At 39.7% G+C, this 14,060-nt stretch overlaps 1 long non-coding RNA gene across 2 annotated transcripts in view; it reads left to right on the top strand.

Moving 5' to 3' along the window:
* The window catches only part of LOC124722895, a 102,693-nt gene that overhangs the window by 35,934 nt on the left and 52,699 nt on the right, over positions 1-14,060 (top strand). For both annotated transcript variants that reach the window (XR_007006460.1, XR_007006459.1), the window contains exon 2: positions 7,188-7,337. This is a non-coding gene — a long non-coding RNA (uncharacterized LOC124722895). The remainder of the gene's footprint in view (positions 1-7,187; positions 7,338-14,060) is intronic.

The following is a 14,060-nucleotide window of genomic DNA, read 5'->3' on the forward strand; positions in this document are numbered from 1 at the left end:
TACGTGGAGCAGTCTGGGTTGTTGTAGGGAAGGGGTTAGTCTACACGTGGGCCGTGTTTGCGTTTAGTGATTTTGCTTTTCCTCTTCGTTTACATTTCTCATGTCAAATGAAAACAAAACGGGTTTGTGTGGCTGGGAGCTGTCAAGTGACTAAAATACATTCACATAATTATGGAAGGCTAAAATATGTTATTAGTTACAGTTTTGTTTCCATGTCTTTGGTAGTTGAGTATTAGTCGCCTTGCAGAACAGTGAAGTAATTTTTGTCAGTTTACTAAAAAAAATAAAGTGGCTTTTATTGATCTTTTCTGTTGAGGCAGTGAATTTATTAGAAATGAATTCCACACTATTGGTTAGTTTAAACTGTTCACTGAATTTCAAGTGCACATTTTTATCTTCTGGCATGTATGGCATTATGCCAGCTTGATATAGTAGAGTACTGGCACTCAAAGAAAATTTGCATCCCGAAAACAGCAATGTAAAGCTTAATATCAGGTTTGGCCCACTTCATTGTGAACCCAGACATATGAATGTGTACTTTAAGCTAATTACGCATTTTAGTATGGTTTACGAAATTCTGATGCTCCAGTATCCTCTGATTTTCTACTCCTTTTGCGATGTCATGTAAGATCTCTCACCGCAGCCACCCAAGCTCAGTAACGCCTGTTTTCTGGTGCTCTGTGGCAACTGCTGAAACAAAACTATTTCTAACAGGTTGCTGGAAAATACTGTGAGTGATGCTGTGTAAAGTGTTACTTTCAAAGTAATTTTCCTTTGACAGAAGATGAGCTATGATGCGTGTGAGAATGTGCAATGAATTTCTTAAATCGCAGAGTGTGTGACTCTTATCTAAACCTTAACACACTGAGGACCGGCCACTTAGAAGAATTTCACACTCAAAACAGCAGACATCAATATCATTATTTATAATTTTACTGGCACATTTGGGTGATGTATCTTAAAGTGTAACACACACAAAAAGACTAATATTATATGTGAAAGCTTAGCTTTTCTTGTAGCTACACTATGTACATTAACTTAAACCATTAACTTTTCCTATTTGTTGTTCACGCTATGTAACAATGATGTTGCTATTGGCTGACTAGATCACGTGTCGTATGCTCTGAACATCTGTTGCCTGTCATTGGCTGGTGAGATCACGTGACATGAGATATTATTGATCTGCATCTATATCGATACTCTGCAAATCACATTTAAGTGCCTGGCAGAGGGTTCATCGAACCACCTTCACAATTCTCTATTGTTCCAATCTTGTATAGCGCACAGAAAGAATGAACACCTGTATCTTTCCGTACTAGCTCTGATTTCCCTTATTTTATTGTGGTGATAGTTCCTCCCTATGTAGGTCGGTGTCAGCAGATTTTTTTGCATTTGGAGGTGAAAGTTGGTGATTGGGATTCCGTGAGAAGATTCTGTCGCAACGAAAAACACCTTTCTTTTAATGATGTCCAGCCCAAATACTGTATCATTTCAGTGACACTCTGTCCCATACTTCGCGATAATACAAAATGTGCTGCCCTTCTTTGAACTTTTTCAGTATGCTCCGTCAGTCCTATCTGATAAGGATCTGACACCGCGCAGCAGTATTCTAAAAGAGGATGGACAAGTGTAGTGTAGGCAGTCTTCTTAGTAGGTCTGTTACATTTTGTAAGTGTCCTACCAATAAAATGCAGTGTTTAGTTAGCCTCCCCCACAACATTTTCTATGTGTTTCTTCCAATTTAAGTTGTTCGTAATTGTAATACCTAGGTATTTAGTTGAATTTACGGCTTTTAGATTAGACTGATTTATCGTGTAACCAAAGTTTAACAAGTTCCTTTCAGCACTCATGTGGATGAGCTCACACTTTTCATTATTTAGGGTCAACTGCCACTTTTCACACCATTCAGATATCTTTTCTAAATCGTTTTGCAGTTTGTTTTGATCTTACGATGACTTATTAGTCGATAAGCAACAGTGTCATCTGCAAACAACCGAAGACAGCTGCTCAGATTGACTCCCAAATTGTTTATTTAGATAAGGAACAGCAAAGGGCCTATAACACTACCTTGGGGAATGCCAGAATTCACTCCTGTTTTATTCGATGACTTTCCATCGATTGCTACGAACTGTGACCTCTCTGACAGGAAATCAAAAATCCAGTCACATAACTGAGACGATAGTCCATAAGCATGCAATTCCACTACAAACCGCTTGTGTGGTACAGTATCAAAAGCCTTCCAGAAATACGGAATCGATCTTAAATCCCTTGTCAATACCACTCAACACTCCATGTGAATAAAGAACTAGTTGTGTTTCACAGGAACGCTGTTTTCTAAACCCATGTTGACTGTGTGTCAATATACCATTTTCTTCGAGGTAATTCATTATGTTCTAACACAATATACGTTCTAAAATTCTGCTGCATATCGACGTTGACGATATGGGCCTGTAATTTAGTGGATTACTCCTACTACCTTTCTTGAATATTGGTGTGACCTGTGCAACTTTCCAGTCTGTGGGTACGAATCTTTTGTCGAGCGAATGGTTGTATACAATTGTTACGTATGGAGCTAATGCATCAGCATACTCTGAAAGGAACCTAATTGGTTTTCAGTCTGGACCAGAAGACTTGCTTCTATTAAGTGATTTATGTTACTCATGTTGGCAGCTGTTCTCGATTCGAATTCTGGAATATTTACTTCATCTTATTTCGTGAAGGCATTTTGGAAGACTGTGTTTAGTAACTCTGCTTTGGCAGCACTGTCTTAGATAGTATCTCCATTGCTATCGCACAGAGAAGGCATTGATTGTTTCTTGCCGCTAACGTACTTCACATACAACCAGAATCTCTTTGAATATTCTGCCAGGTTTGGAGACAGTTCCATTGTAAGAACTGTTATAAGCATCTCGTATTGAAGTCTGTGCTAAATTTCGAGCTTCTGTAAAAGATCGCCAATCATGGGGCTTTTGCATCTGTTTAAATTTGGCACGTTTGTTTCATTGTTTCTGCAACAGTGTTCTAACTCGTTTTGTGTACCAAGAAGAATCAGCTTCGTCGTTTGTTAATTTATTTGGTATAAATCTTTCAATTGCTGCCTATACTGTGTCTTTGAATCTAAGCCACATCTGGTCTACATTTATATTATTAATTTGGAATGAGTGGAGATTGTCTCTCAGGAAAGCATCAAGTGAATTATCTGATTTTTTGAATAGGTATATTTTTTGATTATTTTTCAAGGATTTGGGGATTAAAATATTCACTCTCGCTAAGACAACCCTGTGTTCATTAATCCCTGCATCGGTTTTGATGCTAGTTAGCAACAAATAATCCCGAATTAATAAGAGGTCAAGTGTGTTTTCACAACCATTTACTATTCACGTGGGCTCATGAACTAACTGCTCGAAATAATTTTTAGAGAATGCGTTTAGCACAATTTCGGATGATATTTTATGTGTACCTCCGGAATTAAACATGTATTTTCGCTAACATATCGAGGGTAAATTAAAGTCACCGCCAACTATTTTCGTATGACTCAGGTTCGTGTTTGAAATCAAACTCAAGTTTTCTTTGAACCTTTCAGCAACTGTATCGTCTGAATTGGAAGGTTAGTAAAAGGATCCAATTATTATTTTATTCCAGTTACCAACAATGATCTCTGCCCATACTAACTCAAGGAAGTATCTGCTTCAATTTCGCAACAAGTTAAACTACTTCTAACAGCAACAAACACGCCACCGCTAACCTTGTTTAGCCTATCCTTTTGGAACACCGTTAGGTTCTTCACAAAAATTTCGGCAGAGCTTATATCCGGTTTTAGCCAGCTTTCAGTCCCTATAACAATTTGAGCATCAGTGGTTTACTTTCCCAACACAGCTACGACAATTTACAACTGTTATACCAGTGGTTCCTGTATCTGTGTTCAGCCTGCACGCTTTGTGACTGAAGCTGTTTTTGTGTTTTCTGAGACCCTCTAACCTAAAAAACTGCCCAGTCCACACCACACAGCACCTGCTACCCACATAGACGCCTCCTGTGTATAGTGGACACCTGACCTATTCAGCGGAACCTGAAACCCAACCACCCTTTGGCGCAAGTCAAGGAATCTGCAGCCTACATGGTCGCAGAATGATCTGAGCCTCTGATTCAGACCATCCACTTGGCTCTGTACCAGAGGTCCGCAATCGATCCTGTCGACTATGCTGCAAATGGTCAGCTCTGCTTTCATCTTGCAAGCAAGACTGGCAGCCTTTACCACTTCTGTTAGCCACTTGAAACCAGACAGAATCTTTTCTGATCCAAAGTGACACATCATTGGTACCGATGTGAGCAACCACCTGCAGTTCGCTACACCCTGTGCTCTTCTTGGCATCTGTGAGGACCCTTTCCACATCTGGAATGACTCCACACAGAGTGCACATTGGTTTTCTTACTGGTCTTGTCAGCCAAGTCCCTAAGGGGCCCCAAAACGCGCCTAATGTTGGAGCTTCCAACTACCAATAATCCCACCCTCTGTGATTGCCCGAATCTTGCAGGCTGAGTGGTTTCCTCTGAAATAGGACAGGTGACAGCATCTGGCTCAGCAACAGACAAACCGGGGAGGCCTTAGGTGTGGCCACCTGGAAAGTCTTTCACCGCCTGCTTCACCCCACAGCCGGCCCACAAGAGTGGTGCCCATCCATTGCAGCCTCAAGCTGTGTAACCGAAGCCATCACAGCCTGAAGCTGAGAGCGATGTGTCACCAACTTGGCTCGCATCCTAACACAACAATTGCAGTCCCTGTCTGTACTAAAGATCGTGGAAAACTAAACTATGCAGATAAACAGACTATCGGCATGTGCTGCAGAACTCTACTGTAGACCCTGACGAAAATGCAGGAACTGTGTCTAATAATATGCAGATATTCAAAAACATAACTACCAAAGCACTCGGATGAAACTAAATAATTCGCCCCTGATTACAAACTTGTAATATGTCACAAAATCTATTTACTTTCAGATGCAAACGGAAATGCGAAAACAGTGGCTATTAGATATTAAATTTACATGCAGCAATTCAAGAAACTAAACTATTAAAGCACACAGATGATATAATAAAATTCGCTCCTGGTTAGGAACTCGTAAATGTCACAGAAGCAGTTACTTCCCTGGTGCTGTATCTGTCTCGGTCGGCTACTGCTGCCAGACTGATTGGCTTACAAAAGCGCATTTGACTCTTGATTTCAGTGCTTCAGAAACTAACGTTCTGTGTTTGGAATTCGAATCATATACTTTCGTAATATGAATACAAAAATATGCAGTGTAAATATTGCTGCACATCGAAGATCTTTCCAAAACTTCTTTTTGCTGAGTTTTTTCATTTCGTAAGTGCCAGGATGTTCTACGCTGGTGTTTTAAAACCTTTACCATTCAAAGGATTGATACTTTAATATCTATGAGGGAAAGTATACTGTTACTTGTCATGGAAAAAGTGTATTTTTCACCATGGAAGAAGTGTATTTTCACATGAAGAAAAACGCTTTCTTAACCGGTAATCCTTGAAATATTCAGGAATTTATTTTTTCTTGCTCACGTATATGCCCTGAAATAACATTGTTAATGGATGATTAGGGTACATGGAAATTGTGTTACTTATCTTTCAGAATGCCAGAACTTGTAAGGGACCTAAAATAGTGTCTTATTTGAACTCTATAAATTATCTCCAGTAGATCATTCTGATAGGCCTTTTTTTATGTTGACACATTGTGCCTGCCTTCATACATTCTTCTTTCATGAGCTGGCTTCACAAATAAATTTTCTAAGGTTTGCTTGAGATTTTTGTCCTCATAGTATATGCTATTTGTATATTTACTACTTTATACTTTCAACACTCTACAGATGCTTCATTCTTATGAGGCACATATGAGCAGTTTGTTAGCTGCTGTTGCGCATTTATTGTAAGATATACTTTGTTCTTTATTTTATTTTCTTTGTTCCTATGATGCTAACATTGATATGATGTAATAGGATAGGCATGCGCATCAGTTCTCTGTATTAAGAGATCTGAAATTAATGTTCATGTACAGTGCAAAAGACCTTGAGGTTTCTGGAAGAAGCCAGTTCTTAATGCATTGAAAAAGGATCCACAACTATAAATAATAATGTAAACCTAGAAGTTTCCTTAGACAAGACACAATGAAAGAGGTCTAAAGACTTCATAAAGATGATGATTGTAATTTATATGTACAGAGCATGTTTTGAATACTATGTGATGATTGCATTTTGGAAGCCTCACTGTAGTACTGAGTTCTTGCCTAACTTGTTGCATAAAATTCAATGTTTCACTTTCAACAATTATCATATGTCATATGCCATCAGAAGATTCAGAATTGCCAAGATTACACTGATACTAAAATCTTCTACTACTTAAATCTCAGTCCGCAGCTCATGGTCGTGCGGTAGCGTTCTCGCCCGGGTTCCCATGTTCGATTCCTGGCGGGGTCAGGGATTTTCTCTGCCTCGTGATGACTGGTTGTTGTGTGATGTCCTTAGGTTAGTTAGGTTTAAGTAGTTCCAAGTTCTAGGGGACTGATGACCATAGATGTTAAGTCCCATAGTGCTCAGAGCCATTTGAACCATTTTTTGAACTTAGATCTCACCCACCTGGACAACTATGGTTATTAAAGCACCCGCTTCCAAGACAGGGAGACATGACAGCCTGGGTTCGAGTCTGCCCAGCAGTTTGATGAGTCAGTGTGCTTGCCAGCCTGAATGACTGATCTAAGATACATGTTATGCAAACACTTAGAAATCTTTCTCACATTTGCACATGGAATTTACTCTAGATGCACACAGTTGCATATACTGATTCCATCGTGCAGAGTGAGTAGGAGCGGACGACTTCAGATGTTTAGTCTCCTTGAACCCACAATTAGCAGCAGCTGTGATCATCTCCTTCCAGAGTTTCCTTAGTGATTGTGCTGTGTTTTTATGTTAAGATGATTTTGTAATGACTTGATCTAACAGACTGATAGTGCTTACACTTCATCAACATTCAAAAATATACATTGCTTTTGCTATTATATGCTTCTCTTTATAAATGATATGCTGTCCCTTCTTTGACTGTCTTTGAAAATGACAAATATGTTAACTGTGCCAACAACATGCAAAGCACACACTGTCATTGCTTAATTCTTATATTAATTTCAGATTATTGCATTCATGCAGAAGGGCACCATATTGGACACTGCTCCCTTTTCAAAAAAAGGGACCTAAAAGATTTAGTTGATGTGAAGTGAGGGCTACGGTGAAATTGGAGAAACAGACTGGATGTAGAATGAAAGTCACCGGAAACATAAGGTAAATAAGTCAGATTATACCCTTCCTCACTTTTTCATTAACCCATTTCCCATGTAAGAATGTATTTTGATAAACTTAAAGCAACAAATTTAGAAGCATTTTGGTTCTTTTGCTGTATACATGGGTAAAATACCTAGGCATCTGTTACTTTTCAAGGAGTCCCTAAATTCTCTTCTTCCCTAAACTCTCTTCTTCAACATGGTAAAGATGTGAAGGAATATTTCCCCAACAGTTATGTGTGAATACAACATCGTAATTGTGCTGTCATGACTCGCCATGCTAATGCGGAGAGGGGACAAGAGGAGGAGCTAGAGAGAAGAGCAAGAGGGAGAGATGGTGACTAATGGCAGATGAAGGCAACACATTATATATCTTCCTGTAACAAGTTTCATACAATGTGTAGGCAGTTATTTAAATTTCATCTTACACTTGTTTAACCATTATGGGATATTGAATATTATATTACAAATTTTGCTGCGTTACACTTGTGTTGTAGAATTTGACAGAAGTCACATTTGAAACTGTTTTGTCACATTCATTTATGTGGGGAAGCATTTTTCACAGAATGCCAAAAATATATTTTCAATTGCATAAAAACTAAATGCTGAAACTGAAAGAAACCATTGTGATTCCTTTATTACATGTGTGTAGTAATTTGTAGTGCCTATCAGAGAAGTTCCTCTGCTTGCTGTAGTAAACTACAGCATTCTTATACATTTTGATGGTGATGTGTCTACGTCGGTATCTAATCAATTAGCCAGTGTGTGGCAGAGGGTCCTTACTGCACAACTATCATTTACTCATTTCCGTATTTCTTTTGCTAATAGTGTGTGTGAAGAATAACTATGGTGAGCCTTGGTATGAGCTTAAATTTCTTATACTTTACCAACCGCTGTTTCTTCTTAAGATGTGCTCATGTGGAACTTAATAGTAAACCTCCCTGTGATGTACAGTGTCCTTTGCAGTGCCTTCTGCCAGAATTGGATGAGCATCCCCAGTTCACTCTTCCAGTTACTAAACAAGCCTATGACAAAATGCTCCATTTTTCTTTAAATCTCTATCTTCTCTATTAATCTTACTTTGGACAGACTAAGAAGTAATACATACGAAACATAAAATAAAATTATTTTATAAGCTACCTCTTTGATGGATGAATTAAATTTCCTTTTGATTCTTCCAGTGATTTTGTGACATTTGTTCCTTCTGGAACAGATTTTATATGATTGTTGCACATAGTCACTCTGGACACACACTTGTATATATTTAACTCTTGATTGTTTCCCGTGACTAGTTGCCATTTGTGTAACCAAATGGCGTTTCCTAGAAAATGATGCCAAATAGTTTAATCAAATAATAACGGTTCTTGCCAAATGTTGTGTGTAAAACAACACATTTTCTGGTGTTGTGCCTTACACAGCAGCATCACCTGTTAATAGCCTCATCCAAATGCTCATAGTCTGGTTGTGCTACTGGCAACAGTGAGTGCACTGTAGCAGGTGTGATCATGTTTGTCATTGACTGTTTCACACACCCTCAACCTGACAGGAAAGGTTATACATCGCACAATCTCACTATGGCAATCATTGATTGAAGCCCTTGCACTAGCACCTTGGCGGAAAATGCAAAGTGTTCAGATAGCACAATGAGTTAACTTCAAATTTCTTTTGAAACTGGGAAAAACTGATACAGAAGATCATGCCATATTGAAGGAAGTGTACGGAAGTTAACGTTTATCGCAGTTACAAGCTTTCCACTGATTTAAAAGATACAAGGAGTGACATGAAATGAGCAATGATGATTCACACCCTGAACAACCCTCATCAGAAATGGACAATAACATTGAGAAAATTGGTAAATTGATCCTTGAAAATCATTCTATAGGGTCAGGCGGTCAATCAACATCATGATGTTGAGGTTCTGACTGCTGATTGTGAATAAGTGATGAGACGAAGATAGGATTTGTGGAACTGGAAGTCCTGGAGCTCCACAAAGACAATGTGCCAACCCATTCTGCTTTGTCTGGTGGACTACCCAGCATATTGCTTGACATGGCTCCCTATGACTTCTTCTTATTTCGTTAGGTCAAATCGGTACTTAAGAGACAAGACTTGACAGTGTTGAAGCGATGAAAGCAAAAGTGATGAAGTTTGTGATCAAGCTGACAGAAGTAAACTTTCATCACTACCTTGAACAGGGGGGAGTGTTGTGCTGATTCCAAGGAGAGTACATTGAGGGTGATAATTTTTTTAATGTAATAGGTGATCAGTAAAGGAAGGGTGTGTGTGTGTGTGTGTGTGTGTGTGTGTGTGTGTGTGTGTGTGTGGCAGAGGGAGAGGCTTGATAGTCTCAGATGATGCTGTCATGTAGATCACACCACCAGAAGTTGTAGTAAAATGCTATAAATCTTGCATGGGATCAATGTATGACACACAGACTGGTATTTGACCCTTAACACAAACAAATGTGGTGTATTGTGGAAAAATATTTACCAAGAACCATTATTGTTTGATTAAAGTATTTCTCATACATTAGTGGGAAACTCACTTGAACACAGTTGGCCATCAGTTACTAGGAAAAACCACACAATTACACAAATGGCAACCAGTCGCTGGTAACAGTCTCAAGAGTTAAAGATGAACTAGTGTGTGTCCAGAATGACTTACAGTGAAACAGCTGCATAAAATTAGTTCTAGAAATAGCAAATGCCACAGTGTGTCTCCCTGGAAGAATCACAAGGAAATTTAATTCATCTACCAAATCTTTGTGATTAATGTTTCTTGAGTATCACTTGTTAGTCTGTACCAAGTAGGATTACTTGAGGAGATGCAGATTTTAAGAAGAATGTTTTTTAGTTGGATGAGTGAATTGGAGTTGCTCATCCAGTTCTGGTGACAGGCACTACAAGACACATTATACGGCATGAAGAGGTTTAAAATTAAATTCTGAATGTGTATATCCCAGTTTGCCTATATTACATTTCTTACATCATTGTTCACCACAGAATGCCATACAGAAAGTACATTACTAGGTCTGGAATGAATTGTGCATATCAACTTTCTCCTATGAAAACTTGCACCACTCCATTCAGCAGGATTGCCACAAGTTCTGGAAATCGAGGAATATCAGGGAATTTCAAACATGGCAGGGAAATTTGGAAAAAAAAAACCACTGGAAAAATCTTGTTTTTGTTTTAGTAGATGAAATGGTTTGTTTACTAAGATGTCGTGCATAGTCACTGGTTGCGTGCAGCTGAGTATGCCCACTGCTTCCCTACTCCCTCATTCTTACTGCGTCTCCGCTTCCTACCATTCCCCTCAGCTTGCAGGCAGCGCTACCACCAGTTCTTGCCATTAACCTAGCAGCTGCCGACAAGAGGCTGGGAGATGTGAGGAGTGGTTTGTGTGGATCTGCTTCTCAGAGACAGTTGATGCAGTGGCTGGAAACAGTGGTCACGTGTGTGTGATTTGTGTAGAGTGATTATGTGAAAATGCTGATTCTCAGAGTATTGGCGCGAGTTATCTGTTGGTTGGAATGATCATGTGATTCATTTCATTAGCATGGTGTCTGTGACTCTTGAAAAGCTGGCCCCACGAGTGGACTTCCACAATGGGCCAAAACCGCTGGTCATTTCTGCGGGCATCTCCAATGGATTGGGCCTGCCGATCTGAAGCCCGTCATTTCCTATAAATGTACAGGCCCTGCCCATCGGATTTAGTCTCACCGATCTGCCTGCAGGCTGGGTCCGTTTGTGTGTGGTGTAATGCGGCAGAGTTTAGTCGTGGACTGTGGTGCTGCTCGGCAGGTCAGAGGCCACAGGCAATAGATTTTGGGAATTGTGACTGTCTCACTGCAAGTGCATTGTACAGTGTGGTGTTTTATAGACATTTTATTGTTCTAGCACATTTTGGCATTTTGAAAGTAGTTTGTATATTATAAAGTATGGACGATAAGAAGAAGAAAATTGTGGCAGTTGCTGGCAGTTTGTATGATATGTACTCCTGTATTTCTCGAAAGAAAAATCGCACAATACCTGTATAATGAAATGATCGTGTGGCATTGATGGCCGTGAGGCCACCGGGTTGAAATTCTTCGTTCAGGTGATACCACATTGGCCTCCTTGTGTGTCAGTGATTATGAAATAATGATGAGGATAACACAGCACCCAATCCATGAGCAGAGAAAATCCCCATCCTGGCCAAGAAGTGAACCCGGATACGGTGCATGGTAGGTGGACGCACTACCACTCAGCTAAGCAGGCAGGCAGACGTACAATACCACTAAATTAATAAATGTAACACAGTGGGTAATAACTGACAATAATGAACATAGTAGAACCAACATTTCATTGGCAGTCACCCATAGTAGTGTCTTACAAACTCTTCCCCACCTTGTACAGTTCTTTCAAGAGGCCTACTTTTCTCGGAGGTTATTTCTGAACGTCAGTGCTCTTAATGAAACACATTTTACCATTTGGCTTGCTTTCTTCATTTAAATACAGTTCATTACATAAGATGCTGATGTTAGTACTTAAAATTTTTGCTCACACATTTTGAAATACAAAAGTCCTGACAGTTTTTTGTCAGCTTATGTCTTTACTCACCCTTAATATCTCAAAATTTGTTAGGGAAAAATGCTAAAATTTGTCTGGAGATCAGGGAATTTCACTTGGGGAAACTTCTGGCAACCCTGTTCAGTTGACTCGGGACTGTGCATCCCCAACCAGAAGTATACATCGGCCACCAGTTACTTGAAGTTGTTGAAATTTGGATCCTGTATTAGACAATAAGTTAACATGGTTACCATGTGTACACCAGTTTGAGGCAGATTGCATGAGGAAACTTACTACCCTCAGATTTCTCAGTTGCACCTCCCAAGATTCAGACAGCACAGTTCTTCCGTGATTCTACTAAGCTTTGATTTTATCCCACCACTATGAATGTGTTGACTGCAGGCCAGCACAACTACCAGTAGTGAGCTTGGTAGACCATTGCCACCATATGTCCGCAAGAACAAGCAACACACGACAGCTGCATCAGGACTTTATGCAGAATCAGCAGCAATGAGTCAAAAATGTATGCCGCACCAGGACTTGAACCCAGGATCACCTGCTTACTAGGCAGTGCAAGTAACTTCTGTGCTACCCGGACATGGTGTTTATCATAAATGTGAGGACAATCTTGGTATGATCCCCTGTTGACCCACACTCTCGCCTAATGCCATCTATCTGTAGTTCTGTCTGTGTCCTTCCTGCTCACTAATTTTAGATTCCTGTTGGAGTTTGGATGTAAATGTGCATCCACACTGGAGGTGGTTGTTCCATTTCCCATCAGACATGTATGAAAGAACAGATACCACACATTCATATAATTGATTTGCCTTGATGGACAATGAATTCACAACATTCAGTGCACAGATGCACATTTACATTCAACCTCCAGCAGGAATCTAAAATTAGTGAGTATAGAGAACATAAATGAAGACTGTAGATGGGTGGTGCTAGGTGAGTGTGGGTTAGCCGGGGAGTGTACAGAGATAGTCCATGCATTTGTAATAAACATTCAATCCTGGTGGCGCAGTGATAAGCACAACTGCCTAGTAAGCAGGAGATGCTGGGTTTGAGTCACAGTCTGGCACACATTTTCACTTGTGGCCATTGATTCCTTATAAAGTCCTATTGCAGCTGATATCATTAGTTTCATTTTTTCTTTCTTCCCCCTGCAACTTCAATTTATATGATCTGTCAGATATCTATTCATCTGTTACTTTACTCTGTATCACAATCAACAGTTTTTCAGACTGGTTACACACAACTCAAAAATGGATAGACAATCTGAGATTAGATTCGAGCCTCTATGCAGGGGGCACCAACTGCCATCTCTTGTCTTCAGTGAATCCCCCCCTCCCCCCCTCCCCCCCCCCCCAGACCCCTCTTCTCACACACACAATTCGACATATATTTGCTGGGGTGGATGGAAAGTGAATGACAGGGTTGGTTATACTTTCACACTTACAAGGGGCACAAGAAGTGTTCACTGCTGAGTGCATGCTGTATATACTGCAGAGTTGGTTGCTGTATCACAGGCTCTGCAATACATTAAAACTCTTGCAAGAAGGGACTCCATGAGCTGCTCACAAGGAATATCCCCGTGCTATCCCACAAAACTTTCGGTTACCAGCATCCGAGATCTATTAGTTGACCTCCACAGCTCCTAAACCATGGTAACTTCTGTCTGGGTACCAAGCCATGTGGATATTCCGGGAAATGAACTCAATGACAAATTAGGTAAAGAAGTAACTGCGGAAGACAAACTAGAAATCATTGCAACTGCAGTATCTAAATTTTGAAAATTTAGAAATATAAAATGGCAGGCTGCTTTAACCAAGGGAACCACTAAGGTTTACCACAATTACAACTAGTGGTGTTATTTATGAATTATCTATCGATAATTTGTAAGAAACTTGGAATACAGCATTTTTAAATACAAATTTTCTTAGATTTGTAAGGTGTTTGACAGGCAGAGTTTTAAACAGTGATTTTTGAAATTTTGAATTCTTATCAAATTCTTTTCATGAAGTGTAGCTATCACACCATCCTGAATGGGTAGTGGTTAAATGGAGAAATGTGAATCATCCTGTTACACACACACACACACATACACATACACATACACATACACACACACACACACATACACATACACATACACACACACACACACACAC

The sequence above is a fragment of the Schistocerca piceifrons genome, chromosome X (assembly GCF_021461385.2).
Source record: "Schistocerca piceifrons isolate TAMUIC-IGC-003096 chromosome X, iqSchPice1.1, whole genome shotgun sequence".
NCBI classification, from domain to species: Eukaryota; Metazoa; Arthropoda; class Insecta; order Orthoptera; family Acrididae; genus Schistocerca; species Schistocerca piceifrons.